Source organism: Erinaceus europaeus, chromosome 7, assembly GCF_950295315.1.
Source record: "Erinaceus europaeus chromosome 7, mEriEur2.1, whole genome shotgun sequence".
In the NCBI taxonomy this organism is placed as follows: domain Eukaryota; kingdom Metazoa; phylum Chordata; class Mammalia; order Eulipotyphla; family Erinaceidae; genus Erinaceus; species Erinaceus europaeus.
In genome coordinates, this window is record NC_080168.1 from 64,744,473 (window position 1) to 64,764,674 (window position 20,202).

Genomic DNA, 20,202 nt, shown 5'->3' on the forward strand with positions numbered 1-20,202 from the left:
AGGCAAAAGTTGAAAAACAAGATCAGAAGAGAAAACACAAGTAGAACCTGAACTGGAGTTGGTGTATTGCACCAAAGTAAAAGACTCTGGGGTGGGGTAGTGGGAAGAGTATAGGTCCAAGAAGGATGACAGAGGACCTAGTGGGGGTTGTATTGTTATGTGGAACACCAAGAAATGTTATGCATGTATAAACTATTGTATTTACTGTAGACTGTAAAACATTAATCCCCAATAAAGAAATAAAAAAAAAAAGAAAGAGAGGCAGGGTGATGGGCAGTAGCACACCCGGTTAAGCACACATGGTATGAAGCACAAGAAGCTACACAGGATCTGGGTTCGAGCCCCTGGCTCCCCACCTATCAGTTTGCACTCCCACCAGACCAGCAGTGTGGTAGAGTTCCTCTCTCTCCACATTCTCTCCAACACTTATCTTCCTTTGTTTTATTGCTGGAACCAATTCTTACTGGTGTGAGGTGGAATCTCAATGTGGTTTTGATTTGTATTTTTCTAATGAGTGAACTGGAGCATTTCCATATGTCTGTGGCCATGTGTATACCTTCTTTTTATTATTTTATGTCTTTTTTTTTTTGCCTCCAGGATTATTGCTGGGGCTCAGTGCCTGCACTATGAATCCACAGCTCCTGGAGGCTATTTCCCCCTTTTTTGCCCTTGTTGTTTATCATTGTTGTTATTATTATTGCTGTTGTTATTGCTGTCATTATTGTTGGATAGGACAGAGAGAAATTGAGAGAGGAGGGGGAAGACAGAGAGGGGGAGAAAAAGACACCTTCAAACCTGCTCCACCACTTGTGAAGCGACCCTCCTGCAGGTGGGGAACTGGGGGTTTGAACCAGGATCCTTAAGCATGTTCTTGCGCTTTGTGTCACGTACACTCAACCCACTATGCTACCTCCCAACCCTTGTGTATGTCTTCTTCAGAGAACCAGCTATCTTCTGTCCACTTTTTAATTGGATTGTTGTTTTGTTTTGTTGAGCTGTAGGAGTTCTTTATAGATATTTGATATTAACCACTTGTCTGAAGTATAGTGTGAACATATCTTTTCCCATTTGCTGGGTTTCCTGTTTATCCATATGGGGTTTTCTTTTGATGTGTAAAAGCTTTTTAATTTGACATTTTCCCATTTATTCATTTTTGTTTCCCTTGCTCATGGGGTGGAGTCTCCAAATATGTCCTTAGTATTAATGTCCTGAAATGTTTCACTACTGTAATTAAAAAAGTAAAAAGACTTCATGGGCACTGCTGCTTGGAGTGTGTTTCAAATAATCAAAGTTTACTATATGGAGGTACAGCAGTACAGAACGGTATATTTTAGGTACAGCAAGATAGACAATTATCGTAGAGCTAATACTAAGCCAGGCCCGTGAATCCAGAAGTTAGTTATTAGATTTCAGCTACACGTGTACAAGTCCTGGAAGAGTGGCTATTGTGGACACTGCATGCAGTCGTTGTGGGAGCCAGAAGATGGGAGCACAGGAACAGAGAGTGTGGCTTCCACTGATGTGTCCTTAAGTCCAGTCCTAGTTGACAGCATTGTCCATTTCAGTTCTGTGGGTGATTGCAACAGCATGTAGATAGCTGAGGAGAAAGGCCAGAGTCTGCTTCTTCTATCAGTTCCTCTTGTCCACCCTCTTGCAGTAGCACCAACCAGGGACTTTGCTTTTTGCTCCTTTTTTGTAGTCCTCACTCCTTGAAAATTCTCTTTGTCCATTCAGGCAAACAGTTCCCTAGGACCTCCATGATTCCTCTTTTTTTTTTTTTTTGCTTCTTTTCTTTCTCTTCTCACTGTCTTTCCAATTTTTCTGATGCTGGCCACCCTATCCATGATCCCCCTTCACACTGCTGCTTAAGGCATTCTTCCTCCATCTTTTTTCTTTTTTTTAGTGACTTATAAGATTATAAGATAACAGGTAAAGTTTCACACCACTCCCACTGCCAGACTTCTGTGTCCCCCACCCCAAAGTCTTAGAGAAAACAGGTTAGTTATGTTGTTGTTGTTTTTTTTTTTGCAAGCTCATGCATTTCAATTCTCTAGATTCCACATATGAGAGAAAGCATCTGATAGCTGTCTTTATTTAACACCAGAGCACTGCTCAGCTCTGGCTTATGGTGGTATGGGGGATTGAACCTGGAGGACTTAGGAGCCTCAGGCATGAGAGTCTGTTTGCATATCCATTATGCTGTCTCCCCTGCCTGATAGCTGTCTTTTATTTCCTTCCTTAGCAAGCATGATGACCTCCAGGTTTATCCATTTTGTCCCAAAGGACACAATGTTATCCTTTTAACTTGTTGGGTAGTACTCCATTGAGTGTATGTCCCTTGACTTCTTTCCAGTCATCTGTGAATTCTCTTGTATTCTCCCTAAGTCAGCCTGCTACCTTCAGATACAGTCCAAACTGCTTAGCAGCTTCCAGAACTCTCCCTCCCTGAGCCAGTCCCTGTCCCATCTCTGCCCTCTCTCTCCACCCCACCTCCCCCAACATCCAGCTCTGATGTCACTAAGGCCAGGGTCCTGGCCTTGGGCTGGGCCACATGAGCTGCCTCTGTCCAATCCCTGAGGATCTTCTAGAGTCACCTGGAGGAAGAAGCTCTCTTTCCTTAAAAGTGCCCTTTAAGTGAGGGGCTCATCCCCACTCTGTAAGCATAGACTTGTCGTCAGCCCTTTGTGTTATTGGTCCATTGCCTGCACCTTTCTTGCCACTTCATCTCCTGGAGTTGTTTCTCACCCTAGAAGGGCACAATGGCCTTGCAGGTCCCTGTGGAGCCAAAGCCAGTCACCACTCCTGAGTGCCATGGGGGAAGCACTGCTTTTTTCAGATGACACCCTATGGGTGGTGTCACTCCTCTGCTGCTTCTTCTGGGCAGGCTTTGTGCAGACTTGGGTAAGGGATGGCACACAGAGCTCTCTAGGGCCATGCACTGGGGTGGTGGTGTGCCCAGGCTGCAAGGATGGCGTCTTCTGGGCCAAGGGGTGCAGGGGTGCTGAGCACTGGGTCCTCCTGCCCTGCAGGGTTTGGCCTCTAGCCCCCAGTGCAGAAGGTCCAGATTCAACCTGGCTGCCAGGAGGTGGTGCCTTCTAGCTTCCAGCTGGGAGGGAATCTCTGGAGGCCTGTGATGGCCCAGGCTGGGGCGAACCCCAGGCGATGGCCTCCAGCAGAGCCCATGTCCGGGCCCCACCCTCTAGGCTGCAGCGCTCACCTGCCCAGGCCGCGGTTCTGGGTGGCGCCCACGTGACACGCCATGTGACCGCGCTGAGTGACAGCCGGGGGCGGGCCTGCGCGGAAATCAACTTCCGGGGCAGAGGTAGGGCTGCGCGTGGGGTCCAGGCTGAGGGCACTGTGGAGGCGGGGCGGCCCAGCAGGTAAAGGCGCTCGCGGGCGGGCTGGGGCCAGGGGGACCCGGGGCAGAGGGGCCAGGTGCGGGCGGGGACCCCAAGTCGCCGGGTCAGAAGCCAGAGGGTTCCCCAAGGTGTGGAGTCAGGTGCCACAGGAGATCAGGTACCATAGGGGACCCCGGACAGGGGGTCAGGTGCCCGGGGGACCCCGGCTGTGGGACCAGGTGTCCTTGGGGACCCCAGCCTAGGTGTCAGGTGCCAGAGGGGGCAACACCCGCTCCCACGGTGTTCAGACCCTGCTCAGAGCGGTGGTCACCCCAGTGCCCACCAGCCTCCTACAGCACCCTCCCAGCTGGCCACACAGAACACAGCCTGTTGTCCACTCCAGGGACCATCCGAACACCCCTCAGACCCTACCCCGCCCGCCTCAGTTCCGCTTTGCTCCCTTGGTGCTCATCAGACCCTTCCAGTACCCATGAAGCACCCAGTTTGGTGCCCACTGATGACCAGTCCACTGGTGGCCATCTGGCAGCTGGCCATCATGCCATGCTCTGCAGTTGCGTGTTCCCAATAGGACCCTGGAATGCAGGTGACCAGGTGTCTCCAGGGCACTGGACTTTGTCCTGTCTGGTTTGCGTCCCTTTCCTGTCTGGTACCGCCCCCCCACCCCCCGCCCCAGTACCCCAGAGCATCTCACAGCTCCTTGTCAGTACTGCACAGGGGGCCAGACATGGCTGTTATAATTGTGTTTTGGGGTGGAGGGAAGAGCCAGGACACCTAATTATGGGCCTCCTGTGCCATTCTGCCCTGGCAGACCTTGCAGCGGGCAGGGGGCTGTTTGGGTACCTCTCTAAGGAGCAATGAGCCCATCTAAAGCTGTGTGGGGTGGTGCTGTGCATTGGGTGTTGGAGGGGAGCATTGGTGAGAGTTGGGACAGTGCCCTCTTTTCTGGAGGGTGAAAGTCATGCCTCTCAGAATTCAGGCCCTTCTTCACCCCAGCCCTGCAGTCACCTGTCTGCTGTCCTCTCCAGATGCTTATGAGGGAGCAACAGTTTGCATGCAGCCTGGTGGAGTGATGGGGTGGTGGGAGCTGAGCCTTTCACCCTACAGTTGGAGGCTGACTACTCCGTATGCCCAGGTGGGCAGGTGGCAGGGACTAGGATGAGTCTCCCAGTTGTGTGCCGTTAGCACATCTGCAACGGTGGCCTGTGCCTCACTTGCTGGAGGCAGGCAGAATAGGGGCAGGTGCCAGCCAGCCAGCAGACTGTGTTGGGCACCTCCCTGCTTGTCAGGTTTGCCGGCCACTGGGCTGACTGGGAGGCTCTTCTGAGGGCTGGGAAGTCTTACTCGGAGCTGGTCTCTTAGCAACAGTGTAAGCCAGATGAAATAAACATAAAGAAAACAAAGTCACAACAGTTACAACTCACCTCTCAACTTTTATTAGATGGAAAAATGGAGCATCTTACTAGAGTGGTCAGCTTTTTGTCTGCTTATTTCAGTGATCTTGGGCCAGACAGAAACCCTCAGGGGTCAGGCCGAGGAGAAAAGAAGGAAGAAGGGTGGCTCCCCATGAGCTGGCCTGCATTATGTGGATGAGAAGGAATTTGCCTGGCAAGAGGCATGTATCTTGCCTTGAACCTGCAGCCTCACGAATTGCAGATGTGAGATTTGCCAAGCACTTAGGACTTCTAGGATCTAGAGAGTAAAGTGCCTGAAGGCTTGTTAGCTTTCTCTTAAGGTCAGAGGTTGGAGGTTGGGGTGGATGCGACCCTTTCCATTTAGTTCTGGAAAGGGAGTGTTTAGATAAGATGGTTCCCACTTTAGTTCATCCTGATAGTGCTCCTTTAGAAACCTGTTCCTTGTCATCAGTGGGATTGCTTGGAAACTCATCAAAGCGTGTTCGTTTCTTTCCCAACATTTAGAACTTAACAAAGAGGACAAATCTCTTTTAGTGAACTCCAGGTGTCATAATGTCTATAGGGTCTCACCAAAGATAAATCAGTGTTCTCCAGTTGTAATATTTATCTTTATTATTTTTTTGTTTTCCGTTTTGTTGCCCTTGCTGTTTTTATTGTTGTTGTAGTTATTAATGTTGTCATTGTTAGATAGGACAGAGAGAAATCGAGAGAGGAGGGGAAGACAGAGGGGGAGAGAAAGAGACACTTGCAGACCTGCTTCACCGCTTGTGAAGTGACTTCCATGCAGGTGGGGAGCCAGGGTCTCGAACCAGATCCTTACGTTGGTCCTTGCGCTTTGCACCACATGTGCTTAACTGGCTGGGCTACTGCCGACTCCCCAACTCCCCAGTTGTAATATTTCTAAGGACTTTTGGTCTCCCTCCCTCCCCCACCAGCATGCCCAGCAAGCTGGGTTTAGCTGATTTAATTTGATGCAGGTTTCTCCTGTGCTGCTTGTTTGAAAAGTTAGGATTATTAAAGTACAGTTTACAAGTTAAAAAAAGGTCACTTTTAGCACACAGTCACTTCACCACCACCCCAGCCCTGACAAAGAACATTTCTGTCTTTCCAGAAAGTTCCCTCTTGTCCTTTGAAGTCTTTCCCCACACCTCCTCCTATAGCTCGTGGCACCACAGATCTGTTCTCTGTCCCCCTGACTATCTTTTTTGGAATGTCACATAACTGGAAATGTAGAAGAATTTTATCCTGGCTTCTCTCACTCCAAGCCTTTGTGATTCATCTGTGTTATTGCGTATATTAGTGCTTTGCGCTTTTTTATTGCTAAGTATTATTTCATTGCATGACTAAGTCACAGGTTGTTTGTATTTAGTTCAGCAGTTGGTAGGCATCGAGGTTGTTTTCATGGAGGGGGCAAGTATATATGAGACTGTTGTCAATATTCTCCTACAGGTCATTTATTCTAGTTAAATATCCAGGAGTATGAGTCCCAGACCATGCAAGAATTGTTTGTTTAGTTCTATAAGAAATTTCCAGTGTTTTTGAGGTACTTGCCTCAGTTTGCATTCCTACCAACAGTGTCTGAAGGGCCTAGGTAATCCACCTCTGGGCAGCTGCTGTCCTGTGATTTTTAGGTCATCTGATAGTGGTGTCTCACGGGTGTTTTAACTTGACTTTTCATATTTCCTGGTGGGCTGCGCATAATTCACACACTATTATTATTTGTTACCATTTGCTCTCATGTCGTCTTTGCTGAAGTATGTTCAAATCTTTTTGTCTGTTTTCTTTTTTACTAAAATTTTTTATTGAGTTGCAAGATTTTTATATGGTCTGCATTAATTTTTTTATGGATATTTTCTTTCAAGCTGGTTACTTATTTTTAAATATTCTTAACAGTGTTTTTCAAAGAGCAGATAGTTTAAGTTGTGGTGAAGTCAATTTATCAATTCTTTTTTCTTTTATCATGTGTGCCTTTGTGCCCTACTGAGAAATTTTGCCTGACCCAGAGATGCAAAGATTTTTTTCACTGTGTTTTTTTCATTTCTAGTTTCACATTTTGCATGTAAGTCTGTGCTTTATTTTGATTAATCTTGGGTCAGAGTTCTCATTCTGTCTTCTCTCTCTGTCATTCTGTGTGTGTGTGTGTGTGTGTGTGTGTGTGTGTGTGTGTGTACCCAGTTTGTTTGGCATAATTAATTGAAAAGACTCCTTACTGTTACTTCTTCAGTGATTTTTCTTGGCATTTCTGTAAAGAATCAGTTGACTCTATGCAGATCTGTTTTTGGACTCTCTATTCTGTTCCGTCTTCTGTGTGACTCTCCTTTGAGAGTCAGACCACAGTGGCCAAAACCACATTGTCTCCCCTGCTAGTTTTACAGTATTCCTGAAATTAGGAAATCTGAGTCTTCCGACTTTGTTATTCTTTTTTTTTTTTTTTAATTGTTTTGGCTGTCCTCTCTCCTTTTCTCTCCATGTAAATTCTTAGAATCAGTTTGTCTATTTCTGTAAAAAAACACTATGGAATTTTGATTGAGGGCACTTTGAAGTCATAAACTTGAGGAGAATTGATATTTTAATATTATTTTCTAATAAATTAATAAAATATATTTCTCTTTTACTTAGGTCTTTTGATTTTTATTAATTTTTCAAAACTCTCAGCATAAAAATCTTGGATACATTTTTCTACAGTTGTATCTAAGTGTTTTATTTGATGTTGTAAATATTTTAAAGCATTTTGGTTTTTATTGTAGAAATAGATTTCCGTATGTTGATTGACCTTGAATCTTCAGCTCTGTTAAATTCAGTAATTAGATCCAGTCACTTTAATAGCTTCAATGATTTTTTTTTTTTTTTGACATAGATGATCTCGTCTGCCCCACATTTTCCTGTCTTACTTGTCCTTTGTTTGTCTCTGTTGTCTCACTGTGCTAGGTCAGACCTCAAAGGCAAAACAGGCCTCATTTTATCAGGGAAAGCAGTTACATATATATATATATATATATATATATATACACACACATATATTTTTTAAATTTATTTTTATTTTGTGAGAGAGAGATGGAGAGAAAGATAGAATGAGACACTATAGCCTTGCTTAGCTCTGGTTGATGATGGTGCTGGGAATGAAACCTGGGAGCTCAGAGCATCAGGCATGTGAATCTTTGCATAACTATTGGGATTTCTCAGAGCTGTAGATATTTCTCTCTTTCTCTCTGATACACACACACACACACACACACACACACACACACACTCCCCCCCCCCCCAAGTCTTCTTTTGCTCTGGTTCTCTGGGAGTTAAAAACACTTTTTTTTTTGAGTGAAAATTGTACTTCATATGATTGTAGAAATTACAGCTGACTTGTAGAAAATTGGAAAATGGACTCTATGAAGTAAAAAGTACCCTGTTTCCTTTAATATGAGATAACTTATGCTAACTTTTCACTTCTGTTCTTTCAGTCTTTTTTTTTTTATATAAACAATTTTTAAGCAATTACTAATACAGTTTCTAAAATTTCTCTCAGTATCACGTTCCTACTGATCACTGCTTCATGAAATTTTTGAACACTTGATTTATAAGTTCTGGATATGTAGTTTAAGATTTTTTTTCCCCATTATAATTAAGATTAGAGATTCTTCCAGTTTCTGAAGTGTGGCCATCACTCAAAATGTATAGATTCTTTTTAGATTCTTTATTGTTACTATCACTATTATTAATATTTACTACCTTTATTTCATTAGGTATTGTTGGAATTTGTCCTTCAGACTATTTTTCTCTTACATGTTTTATTATTGATCTAACATTGGTTTTCATAATAATAAGATTTCAGGGGTATGCTGTCATATGTACACGTGTGTATAAATTCCTGCCCCCCCCCCCCCCCGCCTATGTATTCATTATAGCAAATTTTGGTGTGAAATGTGGTCCATAGTGTCATTACTTTAAGGTCTAATCCTCAAATTCTAGAAACTCAAGAGTTGCTTACATGTTAGCTAGTTAAAACTATTTTCTAGTTTTCAAGTCTGGATAATGATTAAATCACTTCTACTCACCTTTTTGTTTTGTTGCTATGGTCTATGTAGTTGCTGATGTAGTAACCAATGTGAAATGCTACCCATGTCCCCACCTTCAGGGGGAATGCTTCTCAAGCAGTGGAACAGTGTTGCAGGTATCTCTCTTTCCCCTCTATCTCCTTCATTATCTCTCTGTGTCTACCAAAACCATGGCTGCTAGGAGCAGTGGAGTTGTGCAGGAACTGAGCTTCAGTGATAACCCTAGTTACAAATAGATAAATAAAGCCCTGTCCCTGTGTGGGGGGAATAATATTGCCCATGTTGTTGTTCTCACATACAAAAACCCATCACATGTTGTTTTATTGAATTCCAGCTAGTCCATTTGAGGTAGGCCATATTTTTTTCCATTTCATAGAATAGGAAATCAAGTTTTAGACAGACTAGCAGATTTAGCCACATTGCATTAGAAGCAAGTGGAAGAGCTGGGGCCTGGCCACAATTCATTTCTAGAATGTGTTTTTATCTGTAGGCTCTGCTGCCAACATTGAGCCTTCACACACGTTCTGTTTATATTGTACATGTTCTGAATCTGTATATTCACTTTTAATGCTTATTAAAATTATTATTATTTTCTTTTTTGTACTTATTTATTATTTAATAGAGGCAAGGAAATTGAGAGGGGCAGGGGAGATAGAGGGGGAGAGATAGAAAGACACCTACAGCACTGCTTCACCACTCGTGAAGCTTTCCCCCTGCAGGTAGGGACCAGGGGCTTAAGCCCCAGTCTTTGTACACTGTAATGTGAGCTCTTAACAAGGTGCACCACTGTCTAGCCCCACTTTTAATGTTTAGAATAAACTCATTAAGCAAATTAATGAATCAACATGAGATGATGCTAGTTACTTCTAAACATATTTACCCACATTTAGGTCCTTTTATGTGTTCAAATTTAAAATTAGTTGAGATATTTTTCAACCTATATCCTCTTCTCTACCCTATCACTTCCCCAGTAAGTGGTTCAAAGACAATTAGCTCTGTGCCACTGAACCCTAGAATATGAGATATATCACTTACACTAGCAGAGGATACATGATTTTTAAACGTTTACCTCAGGAAGAATTTCACTATCAATTTAGATAAAGATCAGAGATCATGCTAGCTACTTTAAAATGTGATGTCATTCTGTACACATGTGCTTTTCCATGGAAGGAAAATGTGCACATGAAATGTGCACATCGCAGCCCCCAAATGTAGTCCCAGAGAATGCCCACTTGAGCAGAATGGCCATTCTCCAGTGAAGTATGCTATTCCCTGCTCTTGAGTATTTAGAGGAGGTGGCCTCTGTCTGCTGTCCTTGTGAAGCACACAGAACACATGCGACTCCCCCCACAGGGGCCTGGGTAGTGGGAGGCCCACCCAGCCAGCCTGCCTTTTATCTTATGCTGCCCCTACCTTGTGGTCAAAGCAGGCCTTCTTGATGGTTTCAGATGCAGTTCTCTGATCATTTGAGAATCCAGAACCAGTGCTACAGTGTAAAGCAAGAGCCATTATCTGTGAGTGTGTTTCCCTGATACATAGCGCTTACTTGCATCTCACTAAAAAAACAACCTGGTTACACAGCCACAAGAGATAGCAATTATAGGCATGATTAAATCTCATTATTTTAATTATTAATTTAATAAGGACAACCTAGAACGAGGCTATCTTCTGTATGGTTTGCCCAAATCACAGGCATGAGAAGTATAAGCCTGTGAAAACTGGCAGGAATTAAGTAGGATGATTGTTTTCTGTTCTGTGGAATGGGAAAAGTTTTTGTCTAGTGACCAGGGGATGGGAGGTGACATAGTGGATCAGGTACTGTACTCTTGAGCATGTGGTCCGAAGTAGATCCCTGGCATCCAGTGTGCCAGAATGGTGCTCTGGCTTTCTCTCATAAAGGAATAAATTGGGGAGTCGGGCGGTGGCGCAGTGGGTTAAGCGCACGTGGCGCAAAGCGCAGAGACCGGCGTAAGGATCCCGGTTCGAGCCCCCGGCTCCCCACCTGCAGGGGAGTCGCTTCACAGGCGGTGAAGCAGGTCTGCAGGTGTCTGTCTTTCTCTCCTCCTCTCTGTCTTCCCCTCCTCTCTCCATTTCTCTCTGTCCTATCCAACAACAAAAGCAACGTCAACAACGGCAATAATAACCGCAACGAGGCTGCAACAACTAGGGCAACAAAAAGGGGGAAAAATGGCCTCCAGGAGCGGTGGATTCATGGTGCAGGCACCGAGCCCAGCAATAACCCTGGAGGAGGAAAAAAAAAAAAAAAAAAAAAAAAGGAATAAATTGTTAACAAGTAATAGCTAATGGTAGTTTTTGCAAGGGTCTTCTCTGTTCAGCAGAAGAGCCATTTTATTTCTCCTGAATAAAGTAAAAGATGTTTTGAGATTCCTCTTTCTCATTTAGAATGTGTGATTCATTTTTTTCAGACATCTTGCTAATTAAGAATTCTTGTGTGGGCCGGGTGGTGGTGCACCTGGTTAAGGTCAAAAAGACCCTGGTTCAGGCCCCTGGTTCCCACCTGCAGGGGGAAAGCTTTGTGAGTGATGAAGCAGTGCCGGTAGTTGTCTCTCTGTCTCTCTTCCTTTTTATCTCCCCCTTCCATTTCTGGCTGTCTCTATCCAATAAATAAATAAATAAGTATAATAACATAAAAAATTTTTAAAAATTCTTGCATAGGACAAGGAGATATTTGGCATTATAGCACAAGACTTGTATGACTAAAGCCCAAGAGACCCCAGGGTTAATCCCTGGTGCACCACCTTTTATGCCAGAACTGAATAGTTCTCTGGTGTCTCTCTCATAAAAATATCTTCTTATTAATATTTTTAGAAGACAAGGACATATGTTTTCTTTTTTTCTTTCTATTTTATTTTTATTTGACAGGACAGAGAAAAATTAAGAGGGAGGAAGAGACAAAGAAGACAGATACTTGCATCCTTACTTTATGAAGCTTCCCCTATAGGTGGGGAGTAGGGGTTTGAACCTAGGTCCTTGTACATGGTGGTATGTATTCCACAGCTTGGCCCCCAAAATACATCTTGATAAAATTTTATATCATACTTTTTGTTGCCAGAACCTTTTGTAGAGTATTTACTGAGAGTACTGAGTTGGTCTCTGTTTCCCAATAGGAGTTTTTTTAAATTTATTTTTTATTTAAGAAAGGATTAATTAACAAAACCATAGGGTAGGAGGGGTACAACTCCACACAATTCCCACCACCCAATCTCCATATCCCACACCCTCCCCTGATAGCTTTCCCACTCTCTATCCCTCTGGGAGCATGGACCCAAGGTCGTTGTGGGTTGCAGAAGGTGGAAGGTCTGGCTTCTGTAATTGCTTCCCCGCTGAACATGGACGTTGACTGGTCGATCCATACTCCCAGTCTGCCTCTCTCTTTCCCTAGTAGGGTGGGTCCCTGGGGAAGCTGAGCTCCAGGACACATTGGTGGGGTCTTCAGTCCAGGGAAGCCTGGCAGGCATCCTGATGGCATCTGGAACCTGGTGGCTGAAAAGAGAGTTAACATATGAAGCCAAACAAATTGTTGAGCAGTCATGGACCCAAAGCTTGGAATAGTGGAGAGGAAGTGTTAGGGGGATACTCACTGCTGACTCTAGTGTACTTCTGCTTTCAGGTATATATTTTGCATTTATTTATGGATATGTGTGAACATATGATCTCTCTCACATAACCTGATCTATATCTAGGTTTTGGGACTTTGTTAGGAAGTGAGCCACCTGGGAAGGAATTAGAGAACACTGTGAAAGGAAAGGTCTCACCCGAGTAATGAAGCTGAAGGGTTGTCATTCCACACGTGAAGTCTCTGGACACAGTCTGAGCTGAAGCATGTTGTGGTGGCAATAACTGTGTTGATTAGGTTGCGATCGGCAGATGCAATATTATTTGATATGGATTGGGAGAGGCATGCGGGAAAGTGGGCCCTATCCTAAGGTTCCAGGACTAGGGGAAATATAGGCTCTATAGTGGAGATGTGAGGTTCCTGCTGTCTTAGGGTTCAAAAAGACAATCGATAGTTAATGCTATCATCACATTATTTGGTAATTGGGTTAACTTTGAAAAGTCCTTTTATTAGGGTTTGCTGTATAGTACCCAGTATCTTGTATATAGCTGTGCCATCGGTTGCTTCTGATCTACTTGGTCTAGGCTTTTGAGAGAGTCTGCATATCAATTACACAGCCTATATATTAAAAAAATTCAGTTTGTGTTTTGAAAAACTTCGAGACATACAATTAATTTTCCCCCTCTCGTATTAATTAACTAGTCATTTATATGACTACATTTAACTAGGAGTGTACATAAACACCATTCCTACCACCAAAAGACTGTGACCCATCCCTCCCACCCACTACCACCCCCCCACTGGCCCAGGAAGCTGCATGTTTACCCCTCACCACAGGGTTTTTACTTTGGTGCCCTACTTACAATTTGGTCAGGTCCTGCTTTTAGTTTCCCTTTCAGATCTTCTTCCTCAACTTCTGTTGATGAGTGGGATCATCCCATACTCATCTTTGTCTTTCTGACTTAGCTCACTTAACATGGCTCTGTCCAAGATGGGTCAGCGAAGGTGGGTTCATTGTTCTTGATAGCTGCATAGTATTCCATTGTGTATATATACCACAGCTTTCTCAGCCACTCATCTGTTGTTGGGCACCTGGGTTGCTTCCAGGTTTTAGCTATTCTGAATTGTGTTGCTATGAAGATAGGAGTACACACCTCTTTTTGGTTGGGTGTTATAGAGTCCTTGGGGTATAACCCCAGGAGAGGAATTACTGGATCATATGGAAGGTCCATGTCTAGCCTTGTGAGAGTTCTCCAGACTGCACTCCACAGAGGCTGTACCAATTTACATTCCCACCAACAATGTAAAAGGGTTGCTCTGTCCCCACAACCTCTCCAGCATTTGTTGCTGCTGTCCTTTTTGATGTATGCCATTCTTACAGGAGTGAGGTGGTATCTTAGTGTTGTCTTAATTTGCATTTCTCTGACAATCAGTGACCTAGAGCAGTTTTTCATATGTTTCTTAGCCTTTTGGATCTCCTCTGTAGTGAATGTTTTGTTCATATCCTCTGCCCATTTTTGGATGGGGTCATTTGCTTTTTTGTTGCTAAGTTTGCTGAGCTCTTTTTATATTTTGGTGATTAGTTTCTTGTCTGATGTATAGCATGTGAAGATCTTTTCTGATTCTGTGAGGGGTCTCTTTGTTTAATAGTTTCTTTGGCTGTGCAGAAGCTTTTCAATTTGATGTAGTCCCATTGGTTTGTTTCTGCTTTAGTCTTTCTTGCAATTGGGTTTATTTCATCAAAGATGTCCTTGAGGGGTAGGTGGGAAAGTGTTCTACCAATGTTTTCCTCTAAGTATTTGATTGTTTCTGGTCTGACATCCAGGTCTTTGATCCATTTGGAGTTGATTTTTGTTTCTGGTGAGATAAAGTGGTTCAATTTCATTCTTCTACATGTTTCAACCCAGCTTTCCCAGCACCATTTATTGAAGAGAGCCTCCTTCTTCCATTTAATGCTTTGGGCCCCCTTATCAAAGATAAGATGTCCATAGGTGTGGGGGTTTAGTTCTGGGTTTTCAATTCTGTTCCACTGGTCTGTGTGTCTATTTTTTGTTCCAGTACTGTGCTGTTTTGATGATGATGGCTTTATAATATAGTTTGAGATCTGGGAGTGTGATGCCTCCATTTCTGTTTCTTTTCCTCAAGATGGTTTTGGCAATTCTAGGTGTTTGCAGGTTCCAGATAAATGATTGTAGTGTTTGTTCTATTCTCTTAAAGAAGCTTGGTGGAACTTTGATGGGTATTGCATTAAATTTGTATATGGCTCTGGGGAGAATATTCATTTTGATGATATTTATTTTTCCTATCCATGAGCATGGGATATCTTTCCATTTCTTGGTATCAGTTTCTATTTCCTTGAGTAGCAACTCATAGTTTTCAGTATACAAGTCTTTCACTTCTTTGGTCAACTTTATTCCTAGGTATTTGATTGATTTTGCTGAAACAGTAAATGGGAGTGATTTCTGGATGTCTTCTTCTTCAGATTTAGTGTTTGCATAAAGAAATCCCACTGATTTTTGTAGCCTGACACCTTGCTATTTTGCCTAATAACTTCCAGTAGTTTTCTGCTGGATTCTTTAGGTTTTTCTGTATATACTATCATATCATCTGCAAATAGTGAGAGCTTGACTTCTTCCCTTCCAATCTGTATTCCTCTGATTCTTTTCTCTTTCCTGATTGCTATGGCAAGAACTTCCAATACTATATTGAAGAGTAATGGTGATAGTGGACAACCCTGTCTAGTCCCCGATTTGAGGGGGAATGCTTTCAGCTTCTGTCCATTGAGTATGATGTTGGCTGTAGGTTTGCTATATATAGATTCTACTATCTTGAGGAATTTTCCATCTATTCCCATTTTTTGTGGAGTTTTGGGCATGAATGGGTGTTGGATTTTTGTCAAAGGCTTTCTCTGCATCTGTTGAGATAATCATGTGGTTTTTGGCTTTGCTTTTATTGATGTGGTGAATGACATTGATTGACTTACGGATGTTGAACCAGCCTTGCATTCCTGGGAAGAATCCCACTTGGTCGTGATGAACAATCCTTTTGATGTGCTGTTGTATCCGGTTGGCCAAGATCTTGTTTAATATTTTGGCATCTATGTTCATCAGAGATATTGGTCTGTAGTTTTCCTTTTTTGTTCTGTCCCTATCAGCTTTTGGTATCAGGGTGATGTTGGCTTCATAGAAGGTGGAAGGGAGTATTCCTGTTTCTTCAATCTTATGGAAAAGCTTAAGAAGTATGGGTACTAACTATTTCCTGAAGGTTTTGTAGAATTCGTTTGTGAAGCCATCTGGTCCAGGACTTTTGTTGTTGGGGAGATTCTTAATAACGGTTTCAATTTCTTTGTCTGTAATTGGTGCATTTAGGTTTTGTAGTTCTTCTTGGTTCAGTTTTGGAAAGGCATATGTTTCTAGGAATTGTTCCATTTCTTTCAGATTCTCTAGCTTGGTGGCATATAGTTTTTCATAGAAGTTTCACAGGATTCTCTGGATTTCTGTGGTGTCAGTTGTGATATCTCCTCCATCGTTTACAATTCTATTAATTTGAGTCTTCTCTCTTTTTTGTTTGGTGAGTCTGGCTAGGGGTTTGTCAATTTTGTTTAATCTTTCAAAGAACCAACATTTGGCTTCATTGATCTTTTGTATGGTTCTCTTATTTTCGATGTTGTTTATTTCTGCTCTCACTTTAGTGATTTCTGTCCTTCTTGTTGCTTTATGGTTCCTTTGTTCCTCTTCCTTTAAGTCCTTGAGGTGTGCAGTAAGGTCGTTCATTTGAGCTTTTTCTTGTTGTTTAATATGTGATTGTATGGCTATAAGTTTCCCTCTCAATACTGCTTTAGCTGTGTCACAAGTATTTTGATAGGTTGTGTCTTCATTTTCATTTGCTTCCAGGAACATTGGAATTTCCTGCTTGAGTGAGTCTCTGACCCAGTGGTTCTTAAGGAGTATGTTGTTTAGTTTCCAAATTCTGTGTCTTTTAATAATTTTCTGTTTGTTGTTAAATGTTAGTTTTACTCCACTGTGGTCTGAGAAGATACTTGGGATGATTTCAATGCTCTTGAATTTATTGATGCTGTCTTTGTGGCCTAACATGTGGTCTATCCTTGAGTATGTGCTATGTGGATTTGAAAAGAAGGTGTATTCCAGTTTTTTTGGGTGAAGGACTCTGAAAATGTCCAAGAGTTCTAGTCTGTCATGGGGTGTTTTTCAGTCTTGTTTTTGTCTTCTATGTTCGAGGAGGAAGAGATGCCTCAGGTTTATTTTTCTCAGTGACCTAGAAATGAACATAAAAGAAAAAGGGACTCCTGTATGGTGTGTGATGAAGAGAAGTCCTCCGAGTCTACTCAGCTTGCAAAATGTGTTCTAGTGTATGACTCTGACAAAATACTTAGGAGGATTAAGTCTTATAAACAAGTAAAATGATATACTTGAGGACCTTTTGGATGTTTTTTTTTTTCCTTTTACATAGGAAGATCCTGGAAGTCATCATAATGGTTATTTTCATCTAAGCAAAATAATTGAACATGTAATTTGGTGTGGTGAATTGGGAGTCATATGACAGAATCTAATTTTTTTTTACCATGACTTATTTATTCATTAATGAGGGAAGAAGACAGAAAAAGAGGACCAGGGCATCTCTCTATAGATGTTGGAGACTGAATTCTGGACCTCATGCTTTTAAGCCCAAAGCTCTAGCCACTGACCACTGTTCTACTTCCTGGGCTGCTGAATCTCTCTCTTTAATCTTCATACGCTTCTGCCCATATTAAAACAAAACATTCTGCCAGAGTGCATCTGTTATAGGTGCACGTGTGCAAGGTGCCTGTGCCATTTTACATTCTCACCAGCTACATGTGAGGCCTGGATTCTCCCCGGCACTGCCAACACCTGGCGTGATTTTAATACCCCAGGCGAGGGCCTCGGCCTGCTATCTCATTGTGGTTTTCCTTTCTATTGCTCTTGTGCTGAGGGTGAGTGGAATTTTATATGGTTCAGGTTATTTTTGTATCTTTCTTGGAGAAGTGTCTGTTATAGGTATTTGTTCAATTTCAAATTTGGTTGATTTTTATTGCTATTGCTGTGTTTTAAGAATTTTTGAATATTCTGGATATTAGACTGTTATTAGGTAAGTGATTTGCAAATGTTTCCTCCATTCTGTAGATCCCCCTTTCATTGTCTTAGTAATGTCCTTTGGTACATAAAAAGCCTTAACTTTTGATTTAGCTCAGTTTACCTGTGTTTTTCTCTAGCTGTTTGTACTTTTGCTGTTACCTAGGAACCCATTGCTAAATAAAAGGTGTTAAAGATTTACCTCCACTGTTTCTTCTAAAAGTATTGTGATTTTTGTGCATATAATTAGGTCACTGATTCATTCTGAGTGAAGTTTTATTTATTGTGTGAGATAGGAGTTCTGTGAAAAATTTCAATTAGGTATTCCTAACATTGAGGCAATAAAATCGTCTGTTTTAACACCCATTTGTGGAGAGCTTATGTTAATGTCCTGGACTCTGTTCTAAAGACTTTTTAAGTATTAATTAAAAAACAATTAGTTGGGAGTCGGGTAGTAGCGCAGAGGGTTAAGCGCACATGGCATGAAGCGCAAGGACAGGCGTAAGGATCCCAGTTCTAGCCCCCGGCTCCCCACCTGCAGGGGAGTTGCTTCACAGGTGGTGAAGCAGGTCTTCAGGTGTCTTTCTCTCTCCCTCTCTATCTTCCCCTCCTCTCTCCATTTCTCTCTGTCCTATCCAACAATGATGACAACAACAACAGCAATAATAGCTACAACAATAAAAACAACAAGGGCAACAAAAGGGAAAATAAATAAATATTAAAAAAAATATATAAAAAAATTAGTCTATATGATAAAAATATGTGGAGAGAGACCAGTGCACTGCTCAGCTCTTGCTTCTGATGGTTCAGGGGATTGAATCTGGGACCAGAGAGCCTTTCAGGCAGGAAAATCTTTGCAGAACCATTATGCTGTTTCCTCTGCTAATATTAATTAAGTTAATTAATATGTAATGGCCCTCTCAGTCTTTTTTTTCCTAGTTAATGTTGCCATTTGTTCCATAGTTTACAAATGTTGATACTTATTTAAGGCATGTTTTAATTTTTCCCATTATCTGATACAAGAGAAATTGAGAGGGGGAGGGGAAGATAGTGAGGGAGAGAGAAAGAGAGACATATGCTGCCCTGCTTCACTGCTTATGAAGCTTCCCCCCCTGCAGGTGGGGAGTGCGGACTTGAGCCTGGGTTCTTACGCACGGCAGTATGTGCTGTCTACCAGGCACACCATGGCCTGCCCCATGTACTGATATTTATTTATTTATTTATTTATTTACCTCCAGGATTATTGCTGGGGCTCAGTGCCTCCACTGCTCCTGGAGGCTATTTTTTCCCTTTTGCTGCCCTTGTTGTTTATCATTTTTATTGTTATTATTATTGTTGTCATTGCTGTCAGTATTGTTGAATAGCATAGAGAGAAATCCAGAGAGGAGGGGAAGACAGAGAGGGGGAGAGAAAGAGAGACACCTATATACCTGCTTCACCACTTGTGAAGCAACTCTCCTGTAGGTGGGGAGCCGGGGGCTCGAACTGGGATCCCTAAGCCAATCCTTGCACTTTGCACCATGTGTGCTTAACCCATTGCATTACTGCCCGATCCCTGTACTGATATTTGTGCCACTAGTTTATTTATGCTCACAGGTTTATCATACTACCTGACTTGTTAATTATTGAATTTGTTTACTCTGTTAATGGATGTTGAAGTTATTTTTGCATTTTATGCAGTAACCTTTCTTCTTCATTTTTTTTTATGGGGATTTCTGTTGGGTATACCATAAAAAATGCAATGAATTTGTCATTTAAGACTTCTGACTTATACTGGGAGGGCCCAGAAAATACACTTGTCAACACTGCAGTGAGAAATGTCTCTGTGAGGGGAGCCTGGGGAGCCCAGCATCCTGAGGAGAGACCTCTGTCATGGCTGTTCTCAGTTGCCTAGACTTCCACTGGGAGCCATCCTCACTGGATTAGCAAGTCTCCATGCAGCTGGGGGTGAGGGAGGGACTGTCAGGCCAGGCCAGGGGTCCTGATTTGAGTGAAGCCATCAAAGTGGTAGGTAGAATGGTCTGACTGAAGCAGGCCAAATACGCCTGGCTGCCTCATCTGGTGCTGTGAGAAATGAAGTAGGTAGGAAGCCTGCTAAGTTCTTTCCTGAGATGTGTACAGGTGAGCAAAAGTCCAGTCTGAGTTGTGACACAGAATGATGACCTTTCTGTCTATTCCAAGCCACAAACCCTGAGGCCCCAGAAAGACAGGGACATTGGTTTGGCTTGAGGGAGGACTCTGGTCAGTATTCATATTGTCACTTTCTCCCCACTTTCCTCAAAAGGTCCTAGTTCCTTGGACAGAAATAACTGTGCTTTGCAGGGAAGGGAAAAGCCAGCCCTCCCAGAGACAGACCCTCTCGCCTGGCTCTATCTGACTCAAATTCCAGGGCCCCCCAGTTGGTCCCAGGGTTTCCAGGCAGTATAGCTATGTTTGGAGTAGTACACTGTGTGGCTAGTCCCCAGTTCTTGGATGTACTCCTGGCACATGTGCTTTGTGGCCTGCAGAACCCCACTGGGTCCCTGGCCATCGGAGGGTCTCCTGATGAGAAAGGCCACAGGGAAGCAAGCAGCTGAGAGCTGACTTTCCCTGGATGGTAGTGTGTCCCTCTGGGAGGGTCTGTGGAAATGGGCACTGCTTTGAACGGATAATGGTCCCTGCCACACAGCCCCACTCGGCTTACCTGTGTGGCCG

The 20,202-nt window shown here is 42.9% G+C and overlaps 1 protein-coding gene across 9 annotated transcripts in view; it reads left to right on the top strand.

Moving 5' to 3' along the window:
- Positions 1-20,202, top strand: part of CCDC91 (coiled-coil domain containing 91) — a 539,136-nt gene that overhangs the window by 307,363 nt on the left and 211,571 nt on the right. For 2 of the 9 annotated variants that reach the window (XM_060194580.1, XM_016191224.2), the window contains exon 1: positions 3,319-3,380. The exons of 1 other annotated variant lie outside the window; for it this stretch is intronic. The gene's annotated coding sequence lies outside the window, so the exon portion shown is untranslated. Of the gene's footprint in view, positions 1-3,283; positions 3,381-3,495; positions 3,517-20,202 lie in introns of those variants that run through there. 6 more of the 9 variants (XM_060194577.1, XM_007529921.3, XM_060194583.1 and 3 more) reach the window with 6 other exon arrangements.